Here is a 23,340-nt window from a genome sequence, read left to right on the forward strand (position 1 = left end):
TTTCACTTTATACTTAACTAAATTCTTAAAAACAAACCCGTGGGCCCACAAAATGAAGTAAAAAACATAAAACTATTATTATGAATTTTTGACAACAAAAAAAAATTTAAATCTTTTTGAAAGAATAAAATTATTAATTTTGATCAATGCAAAACTTTTGTTAAGCATAACTGTTTCTGTTAATTGTAACTAACTAACCAACTCTAAATTCCTCAAAAAAAAAAAAAAAAAACAACTCTAATCTCTACTATAATTAAGAGCTATAAATATCTGAAGGCAACCGGTTAACATTTTTTAACACCCAAGTGGATAAAACACGGTTGAGACAATGAGAAATCAAAATATTTAGATTAGATTAAAAATCCAAACACGTTTATTTAGCTTTATCCCACTTAACCCCTTTGTGAGCATGTGATAAAACAAGAAACTCTCAATTTCAATCATTGAAGTATCACAATCTCTAAATCGGTCCTCGTGAGTTTAGCTCATTGGTATCGACAATGCATAATATATGCAAGGTCCGCGATTCAAATCTCGGTCACCACAAAAAAAACAATCTCTAAATCGAAATAATTTAAATAAAATATTTAGTCACTAGATTATATGAAATTTGTCATTTTAGTCTCTTTGATTAAGATTTTTTGGACTAAGGTAACTGAATTTTATATATTTTAGGGATTAAAATGACAAATTTTACGTACCCAAAAAAAAAAATGACAAATTTTATGTGTTGGAACAAAATGTGTTTAACAATGAACCTTAGAAAGTTTTGATGATAACAAGGTATTAAAAATTGTAAATTGGACTAGCTAATATTTGTTCAAGTTGTACAGGACCACGTTAAAAAAGTTACATCATTGATTGGTTCGAATGAGCAAATAAAGAGCAAAAGAAAATGAAGCTTAGATGATTCGAAGGCAAAGCGCTCCCGAAGTCAAGCCGCTCCCGAAGAAATAACGCTCCCGAAGTAAAGCCGCTCCCGAAGAATAGTGCTTCCGAAGACAAGAGGTCCGAAGCCACATCATCGAAGCCGAAGAAGCCGCATCATCGAAGCCGCATCATCGAAGCCGCACCATCGTAAGCCGCAGAAGCCGCACCATCGAAGCCGCAGAAGCCGCATCATCGAAGCCGCCTCATCGAAGTCATTTCACCAGTAAGCCGAAGATCAACCGGATTTGCAAAACATTCAAAGATTGAAGAATCTACATTGCAAAAGCCGGTCTATTGGATTCGAAAACACAAAGCAGAAAATTAGTGGAACATCTCAACGGTCATTTCAAAGGTGTTTGAAGGCATGTGCTTGCAATTTGGACGAAAGCGTTGACATTGTACTTTGTACGAATTGTACAACCACGTTCTCCACTACTCGTTTTGTGTCCACGCTACAAGACAAGAAAACAGCCTCCGAATACGGTCTCGCCGCATATATGTTCCCGGGGATAAGGAATGGATTTCAAATTGGTTCTTCATAGGACAACAACCAAATCGTGCAAAAGATCATTGGTGAAAGATCAAGCTTCAACAACGACTCTTTGGTGTGCCGGCAATTTCACAACGTCTCTTTCACACCTCTATATAAAGGAGTGAAGACTTAGAGTTTTGGTAATGCAAGAACGCCGAACGAAAGACTCACAACATTTTTTCAAGTGCCAAACCTCTCGCTGAAATTGTTCCGCATTCACTTAGAATTTCGTGTCTCAAAGTCATATCTTAGAAATTCTTAAGTCCATTGAGTCCGTATCGATTTGTATTGTGAGCACCTCTCGATTGTATATCAAGTGTTCAACCTTAAACAATTTTCTCGTGTAATTTTGTTTAGTTAGGAAGTCTCTTGCGAGTTGTGCTTGAGCAGAAGTCTCTTGATTGTGTTCTTGAGCAAAGGAAGTCTCTAGCTTGTGTGCTTCGAGCAAAGGAAGTCTCTTGCTTGTGTGCTTGAGCATTTGTAATCGATATTACTCATAGTGAAATCTCCTTGGAAGTGCAAGGGGGACCGGACTACTTCCGGATTGTGGAAGGAACCAAGATAATTGCTTTGTGTCGTTCTTCTTCTCTCTCTCTCTGTTTTATTCCGCCGCATTTAGATTCTCGATTATCACTTAAGCCGTCTCACTTAGCTTCGATCAAAGTGTGTTCGCTTTTAGGAGAAACGAAGAATTTTTCAAAACACAATTCAACCCCCCTTCTTGTGTTTTTCTCACCTTCATTATGTACTCTAGAAATTACTTATTATTTGTGTATAATGAAGGGACTAAATTGGAGAGAATGATACTTCAAGTATTGATTGAGAACTTTTCAATTAAGTTTGCCGGAAGAACTAATTTTTTATTTTTTTTGTGCAGCTTTGTCAAGTTTTCAATTCAATGATGTTATTATTTGAAGCTTGATATATATATACTTTTAAACAATACACAGTATATTATTTTCACTCATAATTTATCCATACATGGCACGAGTACACGAAGCACGCATCCATGTTTCTTCGACAATTATAGCAAGTTGAATATTTATTCTTTTAATTTTTTTAACTTAATAGATTTTTATTATGTAATACAATTAATAATAAATGACATGGAAATGTCTAGTAATGACATGGAAAATGAATCATCAAAATTGATGAGGGATTTAAAAAAACCAAAAAATGTAAAATAGTGGTTTTAGAAATAAGGGGATCAAAATTCCTGGTAAATTAAAATAGAGAATCAAAAGTGCATTTAAACCTTTAATAAAATATCCACTTAGATTGACTTACCGTTTTGACGTGTTTATCTCAAAATCTCGGGTTTAATTATCTCCGACACCAATTTCAATAGGCTAGTTTAACTTATTCAAAATTAATACACATTCTTCTTTTGAAGGAATACACATTCCTTAAAATTAACTTTTTTTTTCAAGTACACTAACGACGACTAGGAAATTATAACTAATTTAATAAATAAAAAGTTTTTTTTTTAGGAAATTAATAAATAAAAAGTTGAGAGACTAATTTAATAAATAAGGCCTAGGAAATAACAATCCATTGCAAGTACACTAACTATTGTTTGCAGAAAATTGCTTTTTCGGCATTTAAAACGTCATATTGACACATGAAAATGACGTTTTTACCCCCCAAAGGGTAGTTAACTACCGCCAGATTGTTCCAAGTATACAACAAAAAAAAATTGCTCCAATGATGTAGTCAACTACCGTGGAGCATGTATATTGATTTTTTTGCCCTTTTCAAGGTAGTGTTGTTTGTTGGAGTAAGAGATTTAGAAGACAAATACGAAGAAGTGGAATTAGCATAGGCGGCGGCGCTCCCTTAAGACTCTCCAACTCCTTCTTCAAATTCTTAAGATAAACTCGATCCGCAAGTGCCATAGATTGGATTTGAGAGAGAGAAAATTGGATTTGAAATAAAAAAAAAAGGAAGAGGATGAGAAATAGTGGCATCTCCATTTATGCATAAATAAAGCTGATTGCATTTTTTGAGAAACTGACTTAGATTTGAGAGAAGAGAAACATAGATTGTAGTATTTGTCCTTCTTGCAAGTGCTTTTAATCAAAGTGGCATCTCCATTCACAAATGCGTAGTGTGCTAGGAAGAGGATGAGAAATTGTGAGAAGTGGATCTTAGAAGCTTCAATTGGAACTGTGCAGTGTGGCCCAAAAAATCATATACATGCTCCACAAGTAGTTAACTACCGCCGGAGCATTTTTTTTTATTTTTTATTTTTGTGCTCTATACTTGGAACGGTAGTTAACTACCGTCGGATAAATCCAAATGCGGTACTGAGGTAAAAACGTCATTTCCATGTGTCAATATGACGTTTTGAATGTCATAAAAACAATTTTCTTGTTTACAAGTACACTAACGACTAGGAAATTAACTTCTTCATCACCTTCGGCCCACATAATTGTAACCCTTCGCGTGTTTTTTAAAACTCACGTCATCTTTTTTAAAATTCACAACAAACAATTCGCTATGAATAGCATTGCTCGATTTTATTTAACTCTAAAAACCGTTGGAATTTAGAACTTGCTTTTTCTATTCTAGGTTTTATTAAAAATTTAGAAAATACTAACGAGTGTCCTAAGAGTATTTTTTTTAAAGACTTCATATAGTAAGTTTTTATGGAAATTTGTATCTTCAATGCATTGAAAATTGAAATATAAAGTTATTTTAAAGAATAATTTCTCAATTAATAATAAATGACATGAAAATACCTAATAATGACATGAAAATGAATTAGCCAACACACACTATCACATCACTGCCACATCATTAATGACAGTGACAAACCATCAAAATTGACGAGGGATTAAAAAAACCAAAAAATGTAAAACAGAGGGACTAAAATAGAGTGTCAAGAGTGTCTTATCATGTGACAAAAACATAGAGACATGAATCTAATTGAAATTTTTTTGATAAAGACAAAAAACTATTTTAAAATATTAATAGAGTTAAAGACTAATTTAAAAATGACTTCGCAAATACATGAACCAAATTGATTGTTTACTTTATAAATATCCGAACGCAACCGGTTAACATATTTTAACACCCACGTGGATAAAACACCGTTGAGACAATGAGAAATCAAAATATTTAGATTACTCTTTTACCCCTGTGATTGTAAACCTCTTTCTCTCTAGTACATTCTTCTTCCTGACCTTTCTTCTTCTGCTCAATGTCAACAAAATTCTTCATCGCACTTGCTTTTCTCCAATCAATCCCCCTATTACACTATAATTTTGTGTTAAATGCATAATTTTCAATATAAAGTTTCTATTTTTCAAAACTTCTCTCCTCACTTCTCCTCCTAACTCCCAAAGAAAACCTAAAAGTATAGGAACATATATGCAAAGCCTTGATTTTCAAATCATCATGGAGGAACAAGATTCGAGAGGGTAAATACTGGCTCGTTTCCTGCTCCAACATGAAAGTATTAACTCTCATCTTTCCCAAAAATGATACACAATTGCAAATTGTGATGCAAATGAATTATATTTTCCTTGTTTTTAAATTTTCTTGTGTATGAATGGAAAAATCATGGCATATCATTAGGGTGAAAACTGATATTGACCATGACATATGATGCCAATGGTTGGACCATCTCCTGTGCCAATCATGAGGCGACCGATTTATCAGTTGCTTTGCTTTATAGTAAAGCATCTTCTGTACATAGAACATCATGTAACCCTGAGCAGCCCTCACAATGTTTTCATCAACTTGAGTAACCCAAGAATCATCACACTTGTACCATTGATTGCTTAATCGCAGATATGTCACATAATGACCAGCATCTAACTTACCAGAGTGAGTGACGACAGCAAACAATTCAAACTCAGAACATGGATCATTTGAAGCATCAGGCTCATCCCCATCAAAAGGAAATATTCTATCAGCTGTGCTATTTCACCCGAAAGAAAACGTCCCGAGCTTATCCCGAAATCACCAGCAGCCAATCACAATAAAGCTTGTGCGGAATTCACGGGAGAGAGAGGGATAAAACGGCATGAGAGAGAAAATGAAATAGCCTTCGGGAATCTCTCGGGACAGTTTGTATCGGGATGTTTAGCATTTTTCATATTCTATTACCAAACCGACTCCATAAGATTGAGGATGAGAAATAAAATAGATTGCTCTCACCATTCTTTTTTCATGTTTTTTCTTTTTCATAATAGTCATTTAATGTCAAAATGGTCCATAAAAATAATCATTCAACTTTCAAATTATTATTTGGGGCCAAATGGTTCGATACTGATGTGACATCCAAGTTGAGTGTCACCACAAACCGTTAATGTGCCACTCCATACCTTTTAACGGAAACATTAATGGAGGGACTATTTTGATGGTTATGCCTCTATTTCACTAACCTCTTTACCATTTTGCAAATTTTAGAAATAAAAATGATTGATTGATTGATACCATTTCAATACTAAATTGATGATTGGTCCATAATTAGTTAAATACCATTGATTGATTGATACCTTTTGACAAAATATTATTGCCACAAAAGCAAAATCCATAAATGAACACGTATTCAAAAGCTACAAAGTATAATTTTTGCAGAATCATGGTGGTTGCGTATTTCCGACATACTTAGTGTGATATCAAACATGCACCAACACTGAGAACATTGGATTTCCACTTCCTTTTTCTGTATCATTATTCAAGCATAAAGCAATCTTCAAGATTCAATTTAGCCAATCTTCATCAAATGTACTCATGAATCCACCGAGAAAGCCACCCCCATTACTTACAGCTTCCACCCAAAATATCCTTTTTATTATCCCTGAAAGAAACATGCATACACGTTACAAAGGATTGATTATTGGAAGCTAAACAAATAAGGGACTGAAAAATATATATAACAGTAGTCTACATAAAATGTCCTTTTTACTCTGCTAATAGTAATAAAACAAAAGTGTCAGCATATAGTGTCGTACCCTTAGATATAAGGGTGTTTATTTAGCACATACCAACACAACATGCAACCCACAACATAGCAGATTCACACAGAATAACAGGAGTGTGGTATTAAACAATACAGTTATGTGCAGCATAAGCCACCATAGTTGAAGTGACCATGAAAGAATTGTCAATATTCTGAACATTTAACGTAGGGTGGTAGAAAATCATCAATCAATAACAAACAATAACAAGCTGATAATAAGCGAAAATAGTCTCCACAGTACACTATATAATATCAACGAGAATAAAACTAAAGGTTGAGTTGAGCATCTAACAAAAGACAGTTTTTTTTCATTGGAATGAATCATCATGACTTATAAGTTCAACGACGCCGCTCTGGCCACCTTCTTCTCTCAGTCAAGGCACAAAGCAGAAATTGTGAATTTCTATAAGTGTCATTTTTTTACTCAGTTTTTTCACTTATAGTTCCAGTTACAATTTCATACTCCTGCAACTGACTATATTTGTTAGCTTAATTTTACTTTCCCATGATCAATTTAGTTTTTTCCCAAATTCTGTGATAACGAAATCTGCACCGATTCCACTTGTGTTTCTTAATTTTTATTTCTATGGTTCACAAACAAAAGGCCAGTGATGAACTATGCAATTGCAGAAGGCAGTACAATCTATTGAACACACAGCATATAAGTTGTTAGGAAGGCAGAAATTAAAATGAAAAAAGAATTAAAATATAGAAGCGTTTTTTGTTACAAAAATAAAATATGAACAAAATATAGAAGTGTATTATTGTAAATTTAACAGAATATGAACAAAAGATTTATCCCCAAATGTTCCACTGCACTAAGGATTGCTATTTCACTTGCATGCTCTCAATTTTTTTCCTTATACCACAGTTGATATTTTCCTTATGCCGCAGTTTTTATTCTAATACTGGAAGTAAATGGTGTTTGATCACAGAATCTACTAAAGGACAAAGCAGCAATTATCACTAATGAGATCTCACCTTGACACAAAAACATGTGTTGCCATAGTACAGTACAGTTCAGCTCCTTCTCACCACTTGTCCTACGCGTCCATAAATCTCTTAATCCACATTCTAGTGTCAGATCTGCATAATTTCAACTCCATTGCTCTATTCACCTCTGTTCATACACACTTTGTTTTCTTTACTTCTTTGTCCAACTCCCTTAATTTTGGACACGGAAACAAAAAACAGACTAGAGTATATTCGTACAGGATTTGCAGATTTGCACCAGTTTAATGCCTTCTTTCAAATCCCTTAATTTTGAGATTCAACCAGCTGCACACCACCAGCCTTACCTTTTCCACTAATCTCTCAACTTCTGCAATTTGATTTCGGAAAACCACAAAATCATCTCCCCTTGCTCTATTATCTTTTCGCCATTTACCGACCCTGCAAACTGTTTTATCATTTGATTACAATAATTTGAGAGTGAAGACTCAATTCCCAGTCAATGCTGTAGCTCCATCCAAACTGTTAAGAATCTAGAACATTCAAAAAATAGATGTGCACTACTTTCAACAGCCCCACTCCCACAATCACATAAGTTCATGTCCCACAGAATAGCTCCCCTCTTCGCTAAATTGTCTTTTGTTGGTAGCCTATTTAGAAACAACTTCCATAACATCACAAATATTTAGGGAGGAACAAGTTTGTTCCAAATAACTTATTCCAAAAAGGTTGTAATTGTGCGGTTCTCCCTGTTAACACCTTCTATGCTCTTCTCACAGAATACAGTCCTCCACCTACACCATTCGAGCAACAATCGTCGCTTTCTATGAAGCACGGACACCGGACACGACACCGACATGTTGACAACAATAAAATTTTGAGAAAAAATGACATAATTGAATGTAATCACAAGTGTCGTGTTGGTGTTGGACACGACACGTGTCGGACCCACCTTCAATCGAAGTGTCCGTGCAACAGAGGTCGCATTCATTCCTCTTGAAACCTTTTTCTTTTATTACTCTATGGCATTAAACTAATGAACTCATTCTCTCAATGAAAAAGTTCCTATCCACTACGTTGATCTCTTTTGCAGTTGTGAGGAGAAATAATCTCTCAGACTTATCTTTTAGTACTATACCCTGACCAACCCATCGATTTCCCAAACAATGTGTCACGTCCATGTGTGAGCTGCTACAACTAGCCATACATGCTCATGTTTTTTAACGTTAATATTTTAGATTTTCTATAATCCTTTATTAATAACTGTAAATACAATAATATTTCGTTTAAGAAGTTAATTTCAGCTTAAATTTGATTAAGACACTGATACATGAAATCAGAACATAACACTAATAACAAAACCATATCCTATTAGTCAAGGTCAACTTAATGAATCAAACAACCTGATTATGTCGTGTCAAATAAACCAAGTCTTGACGGTCAAAACATTAATACACTATCAAAAAACATAAATAAGAAATCCTTTGAGAATACAATTTCTTCGTTTAATCTGTGTCCATGCTTCTATGTAATAAAAGAATAGAGAAGGTGCAAGGCAAAAATGAGACACTAGTTTCCAATTGATACCTCCTTTTTTTAAGCAACAATTGAACACGTCAAATAAAATTTAGCATACAACTACTCACAAAATGGACCAATGTGGATACGAAGTCATAAACAAATAAAAATATCAATAAGTAAGGAAATGCTAGATAATTTAAGGAACACTTTTCCATTACCATCAAAGTTCTAGTTCAAGGACTAAATCTAGCAATTGCATGGTAGAAGCTAATTAACTGAGAGGAATGATAAATAACTACTACTTACATTGAAAACTGCTAAATTGTAACTTCACATGTTGTAGAGGCCCTTGAGTATGATGATATTAGGCTTTTTATCTTTGGATGTCTAACGTTCCTGATTCTCATGGTTTGTAAAACTCTTGCTTTCTTCAAAATATATCTTGCAAGCAGGAGCTCACCTTGTAAGCCTAAGAAATTGAAAAGATTGCAAGTTATAAGGTGTGATGAAAGGCATTGTGGAACAAAATCTGGGTCGACCCAATTTTCTTTGTCATCTTTTTGAGTCCATACTTCTTTGAAATCGTCGGCCTGTTAATAATTGACATAAAATATAAAAAAAAATGTGTTAAAAGTCACACACTGTAAGAGACAAGGAAACATCTCAATCACAAGCTGCTGATTTTGAAAGGTTAAGTTAGACCCAAACCAATTTCTATTTTGAAAAGAAAAATTAGATATGATCCATAACAAACCTGATCAAGGTCAAGCCTTTGAAGCCTAGGGCAGTGATTAAGAACTTGCACTAAGAATTTCCAACTATAACTAAGAGAAATAATCTCCAGTTGGGTCAAATTATGAAAAGTAGTAATCATATCATTACGGTAATGCACCTAGAGAGATAAACTGTTAGAAATCAAAATACATATCAATCACATTTTTTGTTCATTCTATCATCAATTAGTGTCATACACAAACCTGATCAATTTCAAAGCGTAAAGAAGATACATTGTGAACTGCTTTCAACGGAAAATGACAATGGTGGCAATCAATATCAGCTCTAGTCAAGCTACCTATACAAAAGGTCTTTCACTCATTACAGGTCAGAGATTCCTCTGAATCAAATTCGACATTAAATGTGAGTAAATCATTAAGAATTAGACATCCAGATAGAAACAAGATAAAATCTCGAAGTTTTGGAAACCAAATATATTGCAAATGAAGGGTTTTGAGAGAAGGAAGAACAAGAGAAGAAAAACCCTCCTCCACACGGAAATTAAAAAGCTTGAGAACAACAAGGGTTTTGCAAGTGAGAATTGTGATGGGTAATTTGAACGCATCGGTCACTATATATGTCGATCTTAAGATCAAGGCATTCAACTCCGCGTTGTACCATAAAGTTGATCCATTTAGTCATACGGTTGACGGGGTTGTGTAGATAGAAATGTAGACGTAGTGAATAACGGTAGCCAATGTCAATGCGGAAACTCTTAATGGGAAATGCTGGATCACGAGAGAGTAAAATGGAGCTTACGAAGTCGTTAAAGTTGAAATTAGAGTATTGATCTTGTACATAAACGTCTGTGAATTCCAGAACGGGAACTGAACGATAAAGATGCTTCCATCTGTGAGAAAGAATGCTTGTGACAACGGCTTTTTTGTTTGGGAGAAAAGAGAGAATGTGACATAGTATTGCATCTGGTAAAGTGCTTATTATATCTTCTGCCGCCATGGACAGAGGCAGACGACTAACCACTGCCAGGAGAAGGAAGTAGGATTGGGGTAACTTATTATGTTGAATCAAGTCAACTACTACTGGTATGTATACTTCTAATTGGAGGGTAAATTGGTTTTCAAATATTTTACTTTTTAATAATTTTTTATTATTTTTTCTCTTACTCTTTTCACTCTTGTTGGGTTAAATATGTTTTTGATTTCTATAAATAAACTTTTCGTTTTAATCTATTTATCAAAATTCTTCAACCTTTAGTTTCGATAAAATTTTCTATCACCACTCTTAGTCTCTATTTTTAAATAAATTTTTGTATTTTTTAATAAAATTGTGATGAAATATGTAGAATATTGTAAAAATTTCTTTCAAAAAAAATTGTAGCAAAACATAAATTAAATATGAATTTTTAACCACCAAAATTATAAAAATTCATATTTAATTCTTGTTTTGTTAAAAAATTCTAATTTTTTTTTTAGAGATTCCTATAATATTATAAATTTTTCTGAAATTTTTTATTTAAAAATACTCCCTCCGTTTCAAAATGAGTGTCGCTTTAGACTTTGTCACACGCATTATGAAATGGAATGAAATAATCATTGGATATAACGTTTTTACTAAACCGTCAATACATTATAAGAAAAAGACAAAATTAAAGTTGCATTGAAAATTGTGAGAGAGAAAAATTGGAGTATTTATTGAGGGTAAAGTTGAAAGAAAAAAATTAAAGTTGTATTGAAAATGTAAAGTGACATTCATTTTGAAACAAATTTTTTTTGACTAAAGTGACACTCATTTTGAAATGGAGGGAGTATAAATTTTATACGAGTTTACTTTAAAAGAGAGACCAAAAGTGAAGATAAAAAACTTTTATGGAACTAAAAGTTTTAGAAAAAGTTTAGAGTGACTAAAATAAAAAGTTGACATATTTATAAGGATAAAAAACATATTTAACCCTTTTTTAATGAGAAAATGAATTAATTTAATGAGATTATTTTGAACCAGGTGGTGTTTTACTTGCAAATTCAGATGACAAATTTTCTACACTCATTGAGAAATGGCATCTTATTGACCTTGGAGTAATATGCTTGGCATAGAAAAGAGTATGGAGTTCACAAGATTATTTAACGTCTAGATCGAGTTTTTGGTGACTCTACTTGGACGACCTTGTTTCCTGAGGTTTGTGTTGAAAACTTGCTTAACAGTCATTTTGACCATAAACCAGTTACGAGGCCAGGGTTAACAGTCATTTTGACCATAGACCAGTTACGAGGCCAAGGTTACATACCGGGGTGGGGCTCCCGCCCCTTTCACTGCTAGTGATCTTAATAGGGTTAGAGACAACTCTTTCACTATCAATAAAGAGGTGTTTGTCAACATATTCAAGAGAAAGAAAGACATTGAGAAACAACTGCAACAGTACGTTCAAAAGAGGCTTGAAAGAGAGGATTCTATTCATCTCAACATACAAGAGGTTAATTTTCAGAAGTTGTAACAGGAAATTCTCAAGCGGAGGAGCTCATTTGGTACCGGAGATAGTGCCTCAACACACCAACCGTATTGTCCTTTTTATTATCCCAAAAGTGTCAGCAATGCATATACGCAACATGCAACCTATAACATAGCAGAATCACACAAGATAACAGAGGAGTGTGGTATGCAATAATACGGTTACGTGGAGCATAAGCTACAAAGTGATCACCAAGAAAGAATTATCAATATTCTGAATTTTTAACGCAGGGTGGTAGAGACTAGAAAATCAGCAATCAACAACAACAATAACTAATAGCTGATAATACGCAAAAATAATCTCCACACTAACAAAACTAGAGTTCCACGATGTCGTTATGGCCATCTTCTTATCTCAGTTTCCATCGCCATTATCCTCTTAATCTTTAATTTCTTAGTTTGATTTCACTTTCCCACGATCAATTTCATTTTTCCCCAAACTCTGTGATAAGCCCTTATCCTAGCCCCAAACCCGGTTTTAGTACCGATTCAACTTGCTTTTCATAATTTTCATCTGTAAATGGTTCACCGACAATTGAACCTATAATTTATTTGTGAGTTGAAAATGGTGTTAAGTAATAAGGCCCTCGGTTTACTTTGTGGAAACATTTTCTATTTTCATTTTCTAAAACTTGTGTTAATTTATTTGCTAACAAGATGCGAGGCTATAATTCAAAGGGGGTGGGTTGGAAAGTTGGTGGTGAGATGCAGCAAAACCCTAATGTTCAACCAACTGACAAAACACAACTCCCCAATTAGAAAGTTAGGCAAATATTACCACACTACTATTTCTTTCCTCGGCAACCACTCCTCTCCGCTTTGTTGTTCTATAGTGTCAATATCATTTGTATGACCAGTGCAGTGGGTGCCTGTCTGCTAGTAGATGCCTTGATCAACAAAGAAAGTTAAAGGTATTCATTCATATTTATGCTCTATGCTCACTTCACTTACATACCAAACTCTCGAATGCATGATCAGAATGATGGTGAGTTTAACAAAATCATAGTAGCTTCAAAGGTTACCTTTTCCAACGCCACAGATTCTCTGTTAAACTAATTGCTAATTTAAACATGCACTAAAAAGATTTATAGATGGAAACCCAACTAGTAAGTATCTCAATTACTCAAATATGCATGTTGTGGCCCTAATGCTATTGAATCAGAGACTAATTTTATAATGTGTTTAGATTGATAGAAGCGGATAGAATAAAGTGGATTATATGGGAGAGGATGGTGGGATTGGAGAGGATGGTGGGATTATATGGGAGTTTGACAAATAAACAGGATTTTTTTCTACTCAAACTTATCAAACCAGTATGATTCAAAGGTGTCTTTGGTTCTTTCTTAGACTGTTGATTGAATGGTAGTTATCAATTGTCATGTTTCCTTGTTTAACTTTGGGATTTTATTTGTTTTGTACATGTAACCCCTAAAGGCAACTGGATGTGGCATGATTTATGGTTTAAACTTATTTATTCTGCTGATTATGATATTAACTTAAAGATAAAGCTGTAGCTAACTCTTGGCATTTATGCTGGCACCGTAAATAGGCTGCGCAATGGTTAAAGGGACAAGAAAATCAAACAAATGAGTCAACAACTATATGGATCATTTTAAAGGTGAACTCATCTTTGCATTAATTCCATTATATTACAGACATTAGACCTATAGGTCAAACTATGTTGCTGAAACACACAGAATACAGCTAAACAAGATACAGTGATATATGCTGGATATCATGACTTTGTTACTTTTTGAGGAGAGTAACCAAATCCATTGTGTCACCATAGGTCCTATTTAGTGCCTCAACACACCAGTCGTGCCCATCATCGATCATTGGCATTGCCATCGTTGCTTCTATAACAGGAATTGTAGGTTGGTGTGATGCAGGCATGACAACAGAAGCTCTTGCTTTCAATATGTTTTCACCGTCTATGTCCATACATAAATTGATACCTGGAACTCCTTATGGTGCTGCAGGTATTCCCATTATTTTCAAATATCAAAAAATGTGGTTTTCTTCTGCCTTCTGTCCCTCGCCTTCGTAGACACAGATCAAGGCCTCAGTTTGATTATCATGAATAGTTGTGAAATGTATATCCCCCATTGTTGGCACTGATGTGTTGCTCGGAATTAAAGGTACAAAACTTTTCCTTTTAGCTCGAATTCCAAGTGCTAGAGGTGTGACTTGAGAAATAAACAAGTTCAAGTTCAAAGAGGGATCAAGAATGCCTGAAGCAACGGTTCCTGCCACAGCTGCACCACAAAATGCAGCTTCCAAAGGATTCATTCCCTTATAAAGTTATTTTCCTTAACACTTTTCATTTTTGATACAATTTTCGTTGCATAATTTAGTAAAAAGATTCTTCAGCCTTGGTATATTCCAACATCCACCAACAATTATCACATCATTTAAATTCTCAATGTTTCACTTTGCATCTTTCAGGCACTGGATTATTAGCCTTTCACACGTTTCAAATACCTCTTTGTTTACCTCTTCAAACTCCTCCCACTTTACAACCTTGCATATCTTTAAACCATCTCCCATGTCTAAATCAAACTCAACACTTGTCTGAGAGGAAAGTCGATGAATCACTTCCAGGGTTGCTACTCGAAGTAAACTCATTGATTTAATTTTTCTGTCCGCGTCAATATGTTTCTTGAATATATTTCCAGAATCTGGTAAGAGATAACGCATCATAATTCCAAGCAAGTCTTCTCCACCAACAAAACTTCCTGCCAAGGCTTTTATTTGGCATTCTCCTGCTGCTACAGCAACATCACAATAACTGGAATCCATGTTGAAAATGAGAGTCAATTTCTTGCTTTCACTGTCCTTATCCTCATGAGAAGAACTAGAAGCCTGCAGTTGTTGATGTTCATACAACAAAGCCACTGCTGTTGGTTGAGACATCAGCCTGAGAACATGAAGATCGGACATCGAACAAGTGTGATGTGTTCTGGTTAGCTGCAATCAACTGAAGGAAACTGCAAACACCACATTTCTTATAGGTCGTTTCAGTTGAGTTTAAGCCAATACTTTCAATTTGACCTAGATATATTGCAAGGAATTGTTCTGCAGTAGTATATGTATATCTCCAAACTTTGTCCATCATTAGTGCAGCAAAAAAAGGGCGAATGCCATTGCACAGTATTTGCAACATAAAGGGGAAATTTTTACTTGCATGAACTTCTGGGTCAGTATCAATTCTGCCAATCAACTGCTTCATGTTGTAAACTGTGGGATTTAACAAAGGACACAAGTTAGCAAGACTTGTGTTTAACTATGTCCGTCCTAAAAACCAACATGTCCGTCGATACAAAATGAAGTTAATTTTTATTTTTATCACTGTAAAACTCGATGAAGTTAAAAACGAACGTGTCACTCCATAACTAATTTCTGTTAACTGTAACTAACTTTGCCTAACCAAATCTCTGCAATTATAGGTCTCATACAAACTCTCCGTTTCCAAACTTAAAGGACAAAAGTATACCAAACTTAAAGAACTCCTTCAGTCTAATTTCTCTCGATAAATTTCAATCTACACAACAACTCAAGTGATTAACTCATGTAGAAACCAAAAAAAATAAAACAAATAATGCAACATGTGGCCCAACCATTATTGAGACATGTTGATTTTGAGCTTGATTCAAAGAGTGGTGGATAAATTTTCGAATTCTGCTCTTTACCCAACCAAAATTGCTCGTTTCCAACTGAAATTTCCATAATGTCCATGCGTGAATTAACTTACACTAGCGTGAGTTAACTCACGTATGGGTATTTTTGGAATTTCAGTTGTGAATGAGCAAAATGTGTTGGGATAGAGCAGAATTCTAAATTTTCATCTCCATATTCTTATGCAACTGAATTTGGGGACACTATTGATAATTGTAGAGCTCCTTTCAAACATTTTTATGTAAACTCTAGTGTTGAATTTGTGCAAGTTAAACGAATGAGGCAGCCCACAAGTTAGCTAAGAAGGCTACATTATGAGCTAATTTTCAAATATTGATTGAGATATCAAATTGTATTGAGATTAATGAAATGAGTTAAGATTTTTCCTTTTAAAAAAAAAAAAACTGTCTCTTACATTCATTAGTTTTATTTAGCATAATAACATTAATTTATTTATAAGTCATGCTATTATATAAGGGCAAGAAACACACATGGATTCATGTTTGTGTTATTCTTGCCTTTTGTACATTTCGAAAGAGCATTTTCCTTTATTTATTTTACCATAATAACTTTAATTAATTCATCATCTCTGTCTTGTGAGGAGTAGAGAGAAGTAGCGAGAAGCAGAGAGAGAGAGAGAAGTGGAGATATTCGTCAATGTGACACTATTTTCATTGATTGGAAAATACCTTGGGAATAGGGTGGGTTAAACTTAATGATGGAGCCTACCAAGATTCGTTAGGTCTTGTTGGTTGTGGTGGACTCTGTCGAAAATTAGATGGGAGATGAAATAAAGACTACTCGCACAAACTGTAACATGTGACGCTCTCTATGCTAAAATATGAGGAATGTATTTGAAAATGTGACTTGCTTGGAGACAAGGTTTCCACCGTCTTCAAATGGAAAATGACTCGAAAACTTCGTTGAAATGTTCACAAGTTAAAATCAATGGTGAACCGCCCACCATGATGCGCCGTATACAAGAGTTTTTAAAGTTGAACTCGACGGGTGCATTTCAATCATCTAGAGGAAGGAAAATAGAAGTGTTGATTGGCCGACTAATTTTATCTTCTCTCTGGATTCTTTTAACAATTGTGTTACGAAGACTTCTCCCGATGGGACCTTAAGTCTCCTTTTTTATGACATTTTCGGACTTGCATGTCTAGGAATATATGTATAACTCTTTAGTGCTTTTTCGTTTTTGGGTGTAAGCCCTCTTTCACTACCAAAAACAAAAAACAAAAAGAGAAATGTAGTGATGAATATAAATACAAATAAAGTAGGTAAATTTCTCAAAAATTGAAACATATATGCAAAGCCTTGATTTTCAAAGCATCAAAGAGGGGAGGAGGGGAACACAACTAATATCAAGATTCGAGGGGGTAAAAACCACAAATTATAAGGAATCCATACCCTCAAGTTTCCAGAAAGTTGGAGTGCCTACAAAAAATACTGGCTCGTTTCTAGCTCCAACATGAAAGTATTAACTCTCATCTTTCCCAAAAATGATACACAATTGCAAATTGTGATGCAAATAAATTATATTTTCCTTGTTTTTTAATTTTCTTGTGTATGAATGGAGAAGTCATGGCATATCGTTAGGGTGAAAATTGATATTGACCATGACATTAAATGCCAATGATTTGGACCATCACCTGTGCCAATCATGAGGCAACCGATTTATCAGTTGCTTTATAGTAAAGCATCTTCTGTACATAGAACATCATATAACCCTGAGCAGCCCTCACAATGTTTTCATCAACTTGAGTAACCCAAGAATCATCACACTTGTACCATTGATTGCTTAATCGCAGATATGTCACATAATGACCAGCATCTAACTTACCAGAGTGAGTGACGACAGCAAACAATTCAAACTCAGAACATAGATCATTTGAAGCATCAGGCTCATCCCCATCAAAAGGAAATATTCTGTTACCAAACCGACTCCTTAAGATTGAGGATGAGAGATAAGGTGACATGTCCAGTGAGAATGGGAACTGCAAATAACGGTCCACCTTCCTTGACATTTTTTTCTTGAAGAGTGCTCAAATCTTTTTATATGGAAGCAAGAAACAAGGGGAAGCTTCCTTATGGACATCTGCTTGAGAGTTTCCTGCTTCACCTTACACTGCTGACAGAAAAACTTCTGGTTTGACCCCAATTTCTCTGCTCTTGTAAATCTATCCAAGCACCCCATCAAGGTAGATATCCCAAAGTTTTGGCTGGAATCGGCCTCACCATTGCAAGAAGGATTGGAAGCTGCAGCAGCCATCTTAGTAGAACCCCCTTGATTTGGTTCCAAGTCAAGTGAGATGTCTACGCATGGGTCATAAGTTGTTGATGTGAAACCACAGGCCATACACATAACATCTGACCGCAAAATACCAGAGAATACCCTATGAGCAATACAACAATCGCTGCCTGCACAATCAATAAAATGTGGTCACACAAAATGTTACCTTCATGAAACGCAAGTTCAAGAGCACGTCTAACATTGAAGATCTTGCACATTTTAGCAATTTTGTTTGAACTCTTCAGTGCACAAAGAAGGTAGCAAATAAGTTCATTGTTGGATAACTAAAAAATAAAACAAAAGGGAGCCTGTTGTATTAAATTGAGGTTTTCAAGTGCAGGCGTCAAAAAATTCCTAATTTTGCAACCATTGTAAAACTAAACTTCTGGAAATGCATGTAAAGAAATTACCAACTTCATTTTGAAACAAATATTTCACTACCGATAAATTGACTTGATGTCTAAAGAAAATTCACATCATATAGCCTCTAACAATTGTGTGGAACAGTTTTGCTCCTCATAATTAGGAACCGAATGTGTTTTAATGTTACCCATACTCCCTCTATGCAGGAGTGCAGTCCAAAACACATTCTGAACTGATTCTGGAACAAACAGGGTCCTAATTATGGGCTTCTGATTGAGATTAAGGAGGACAAAGAACTTGCAAAGAAACCAGGAAACATAACTACTGTACAGAGACAAAAACTTTTGGCATTTTATGTGGGATATAACACATCAAGTAGAAAATACCACATAAGATTTTTCCAAGGCTAAAATCTTAGCCAAGAATTTACAAAAACCCAGTTCTATACTTCTATCACATTCACGGGGTTAAAATGCTAAGGCAACTTTCTCCCGGGGATAGACAAGCCTTGTTCGATTATCTAAACATGGAAAAAAGAGGTGGTGTTAACGGCAGCATTGTCAGATCTAGAATCTCCTATATGATGAATTGAATAGGCTAGGGCAAAATTGATTTACCGATACTCACAGAAGGTAGCCGCTAACACCATCGAGATAGCACAGGTGTGATTGAGAATAAGCACTAACCGTCCGATCAATGTCAACTCCTAGGGCAACAAGCAAGAGACCTAAACCCTCGCCCCGCATTTCAATGTTATGATAACTATGTTATCTTAAAGAGTATTCTGAATCATTTTGGAAGCTAAAAATATCAAAACATTGAAGAAAGTAAGACAATCGCACTATATTGATCATCTCCCATAGTCAGCATGTTTGTAACTATAATTATGCTGAGCTAACTCTTTGGCTTGTAATGGGTAGCAGATTAATCTAGTATACAATCTAAAGGTTTTATGTTCTTGAAAATCTAATGGCAATGCTACTACTCAATACCAAAGATCAGTATCCTCTTACTCTTTAAGTTTCAAACTCTTTCCTAACTATAAAACCATACGGTTAATTTTTGCCTATGAAACAAGGGATTGAGGTGGGATAATGTAGGCTTTGGTTTGGTCATTGCAGAAGTCCACCTTCCAACACGATAATAACACCATTTACCATTATTTAAGATGAATGACACGCATAGCCGCCATCCCTATACTATTCAACACTGGATATATTTCAGTATCTTTAAGGTATGTATGTTTGTATAGGGATGGCAGCTATGCGTGTCATTTATCTTCAATAATGGTAAGTAGTGTTATTATCGTGTTGGGAGGAGGACTTCTGCAATGACCAAACCAAAGCCATGAGTTGAAACAGACATACCTAAAAGATTTGATCAAAAATACCAAAGAAACCAGAGCTTCAACAAAGGTTCGACGAAACAAGCATAGATGATTTGAGATACTGCCTAGAAAAATAGTATTTTGTTGTGTAAACCAATAGAAGCCACCTTACAGATTCTAGCAAGTACAAGTCTAAAAATTTCAACATACTTCACAGGGACAACATATCTGGTTCATACAAGACATTCCTTTCATGCCATAAAATAGAACCAAATCCTCTCTCAGCCAAATACAAAAAATCAAAACAGGGACAATTATACTTGGAGTCATCAGCACTTCAAAGAAAGTAAAACCAATAAATTTGTGTCACTGTTTTAGAATACATTACCTTCATTGTGTGGCTTACGTCGATCCTTGTCCACCTTTTCATGGATCCCATCAAGCATTGAAATGAAAAATTCATGTGCATCCTGTTGTTCATAGCTTGCAAGGTTGGACTTGGCTGCATGCTGCCACCAACTGAAACACCATAACAACAACTCAAATAACTAAACTTAAAATAATTACATGTATTAACTTACATCTCCGTCACTAATAACCAATCCAAATATAAACCCAGTGAATAAATTCTAAAAACTAACAACATTTACATAACATCTATGAAGCACTAGCACGACACAACACTGACACATCAACACTGGATATGCCTTTGATCAGAGGTCTCGGTGATAAACAGGATAACACACCTAAGCTCCAAAGTATACACACCTGTACAAGAACTTTGCTGGGCTATAGGGAAGACGGTCTCCGAAAAAACAGCAGAGAACATAGCATCCATATCACAAGCTAAGCATAATCGTCCATTTTTTGTTCCATTGTTCTCTCCATTTCTTTTCGCAGTTGCTATGGCAGAATCATCACCATTTGCGGCATCATCAGCATTGCTCATTTTCTGGCAAAAGTACCGATTATGCTTATCACTCAGGAAGTAATTCCTCAACGGTGGCGTGTGAAACAAAGCCTGCAACACCGAATTCATGAAACAAGTGTTTCCGAGATTGTTCAACCCCCGCAATCCCCGCGGAAAATCAGGAACGTTGATCGGAGAAGAACAACTTCCGATCAGAGCGCGTTCGCGTAGATCCGGAGTTGAAGGACGGTAATCCACTCGGCGCCGCTTTCTGAGATTCTCCGGATGCGGAGTAGATGACATAGGGATCACTGTTGATTTTTCTCCGTCGCCGATTGTGGACGCAACGGTCTGTGCGATCACGACTGCGGCGTCGAAATCACGATCGTAAACCTGATCACGGCAAACGCAGCAGAAAAGCTCGGCACGATCGACGTCGATTGCGATCTGATGACCAGGAGACATTGATGCGGCATGTGCGGCGGCGTGAGAAATGACACCGGCGGTGGAAGAGTGACATGATACAGCGGCGCATGAGATGCAGGCATAGAGGCGGGAAGGAGCAGAGAGACCGCAGGCGTTGCAGTGAGGAATTTCGTGAGGATCACGGCGGAGGGAGGCGCGGCCGCCGGGAGGTTTGATCCGGAGGCAGTTATGGAGGGAGAGGAATGGTTTGGTGGAAGAGCGGCGGAACTCGGCCAAGTGGGGACATGGTTGTGGTGAAATCTGACCGTTGATTTTGGAGGACATGACGGTGATTTGATAATGTGAATGGATCGAATGGATGGATAGTAAAGTTAGATTTCAAGGTCTTTGGATCGGAGAATCAACGGCTGAGATTCAGAGTGGGAGGGAATGGAGGTTGATCAAGATTTCATTTTTGTGAGGGCTGCGCTTCACTCAATATGGTGCAACTGCTACTAGCTCCTACTTTTACTCTCTTCCATCCCATCCCACCTCTTTCGCTCCATATTTTTTATATATATTTTTTGCAAAATTTCATAACTATTTTTTAAATATATTCAAATCAAGGGAATAAAGTTTTTAGATGAATTGAATTCTGGAGTACATTAAAATCAAGCCAGATGCCAAGTGTTAAAGGTTTATAGACCATAAATCTACTTTGATTGATAGAAATGAAATTTTGAGATATATAATTTTTTGATAAGTTTGATTGCTCTCGAGTAAAATTAACTTTGTCTCAAAAAAATTTAGCTTAATGTTAAAAGATTGAAGTTTCACATTCAAAAATTATTTACACTCAATTTTTTTTTGACATATACACTCAAATTTATTATTCAATTCACTTTTGCATTAACTATCCAAACATAATTTTGCATATAATTTATATATGAATCATATTTCTTTTTTTCATTTTAAACAAATCAACCCACAACAAATACTAGCAAATATTATCATGTGATGTTGATAGCATTACACACAGGTATGAATAATTAGAAGGAAAATGTTTATTTTACATTCAAATGTTATTTGACATCTTATCTTAAGAGAGATATAAATAAAAAATAAAAGTGATGTGATAGTCTAATACAAATGATAAGTTGGTGATATAATTGGAGGAAAGATAGAGAAAAATGAAATGTTAAATAAGTTTTATTTTTTTTGTTACATGTTGAATGAATAATTGAAAAATTTATAAATAAATTAGAAATGTAGGAAGTTTCAATTTAAGAGATAGTGTAAAATTAAACTCAATTTATTTATCTCTTTGTCAAGCTCTTTAATTTTAGTAAAAAATATTGTTTTAAAATCAGAAATGTAGGAAGTTTCAATTTAAGTTTGGAGAAAAATTTGTTGGACTTTTTGGTTGGATCAACTACAAATTATAACATACTCTTATGACAATAAAAATCAAGAGAGAAAGAACTCTTGCTTCAATTTATTTCTCATTGTCATAAACTTGATGTCATATATGATCTAAGGTGAATCTCGAAGATATTCTATGTTGTTGCAATGCAACAAAGGGTGATATTATGGATTGGTATTAAGTACCGGAGATTCAAATTCTCTAAATTGAATAAATTATTTTAGAGCAAAGTGAATAATTTTGTGTTCATGTATACACATTATGGAGGGTTGAGATATCATATATATTTAATTTTCTCAGTTTAATAATTTACTTATCGGAGATAGGAATGTTTTTGGTTGAAAGTTCAAAGAGGTCATCAAACAAAAAAAAAGAGCTACACATTGTATTATGAAATGATCAAGTTTGTCATCAAGTTAATTTTTTGTCAACCCTTTGGTATTTAAGGGAACGGAATTTTGGCAATCTAGAGTTGGTTCGTGAGGTAAGTATAGTCACCAAGATGGTGGCGTTTAGTATGGGCGAGTGAAGTTTTTCCATCATGGGAAAGTGGGTCCATTAAGGACAGTGTTAGCGAGTTTCAACCTGTTAAATTTAAAAACAAAAAAACAATCCTTTTATTTATTTAATCAGTTATATATTTTTGCAGTTTCAACCTGTTAAATTTAAAAACAAAAAACAATCCTTTTATTTATTTAATCAGTTATATATTTTTGCTATTTCACACCTCCTTATTGCAATAAAAAGGATCTACACCCGTGTCTTTAACTCTTATCCCCACTATTTTCTATCCTCTAT

At 35.0% G+C, this 23,340-nt stretch overlaps 3 pseudogenes across 2 annotated transcripts; all 3 read right to left on the reverse strand.

The window, feature by feature from the left end:
- Nucleotides 1–5,956: 5,956 nt before the first annotated feature.
- LOC146902327 (FBD-associated F-box protein At5g56370-like) lies at nt 5,957–10,681 on the reverse strand (annotated as a pseudogene). The gene is made up of 4 exons (XR_015023062.1): nt 9,884–10,681; nt 9,661–9,798; nt 9,213–9,496; nt 5,957–6,272 (listed from the first exon to the last, which is right to left on the reverse strand). The product of XR_015023062.1 is annotated as an FBD-associated F-box protein At5g56370-like (transcript).
- Nucleotides 10,682–13,753: 3,072 nt separating this feature from the next.
- LOC146902328 (heat shock 70 kDa protein 8 pseudogene) lies at nt 13,754–15,596 on the reverse strand (annotated as a pseudogene).
- A 1,487-nt stretch (nt 15,597–17,083) lies between these two features.
- Nucleotides 17,084–21,621, reverse strand: LOC146902329 (ubiquitin C-terminal hydrolase 22-like; annotated as a pseudogene). The gene is made up of 3 exons (XR_015021384.1): nt 20,573–21,621; nt 20,193–20,323; nt 17,084–18,242 (listed from the first exon to the last, which is right to left on the reverse strand). The product of XR_015021384.1 is annotated as a ubiquitin C-terminal hydrolase 22-like (transcript).
- Between the last annotated feature and the right edge of the window lie 1,719 nt (nt 21,622–23,340).

The sequence above is a fragment of the Medicago sativa genome, chromosome 8 (assembly GCF_051527215.1).
Source record: "Medicago sativa cultivar Bolivia chromosome 8, Bolivia_mono, whole genome shotgun sequence".
NCBI classification, from domain to species: domain Eukaryota; kingdom Viridiplantae; phylum Streptophyta; class Magnoliopsida; order Fabales; family Fabaceae; genus Medicago; species Medicago sativa.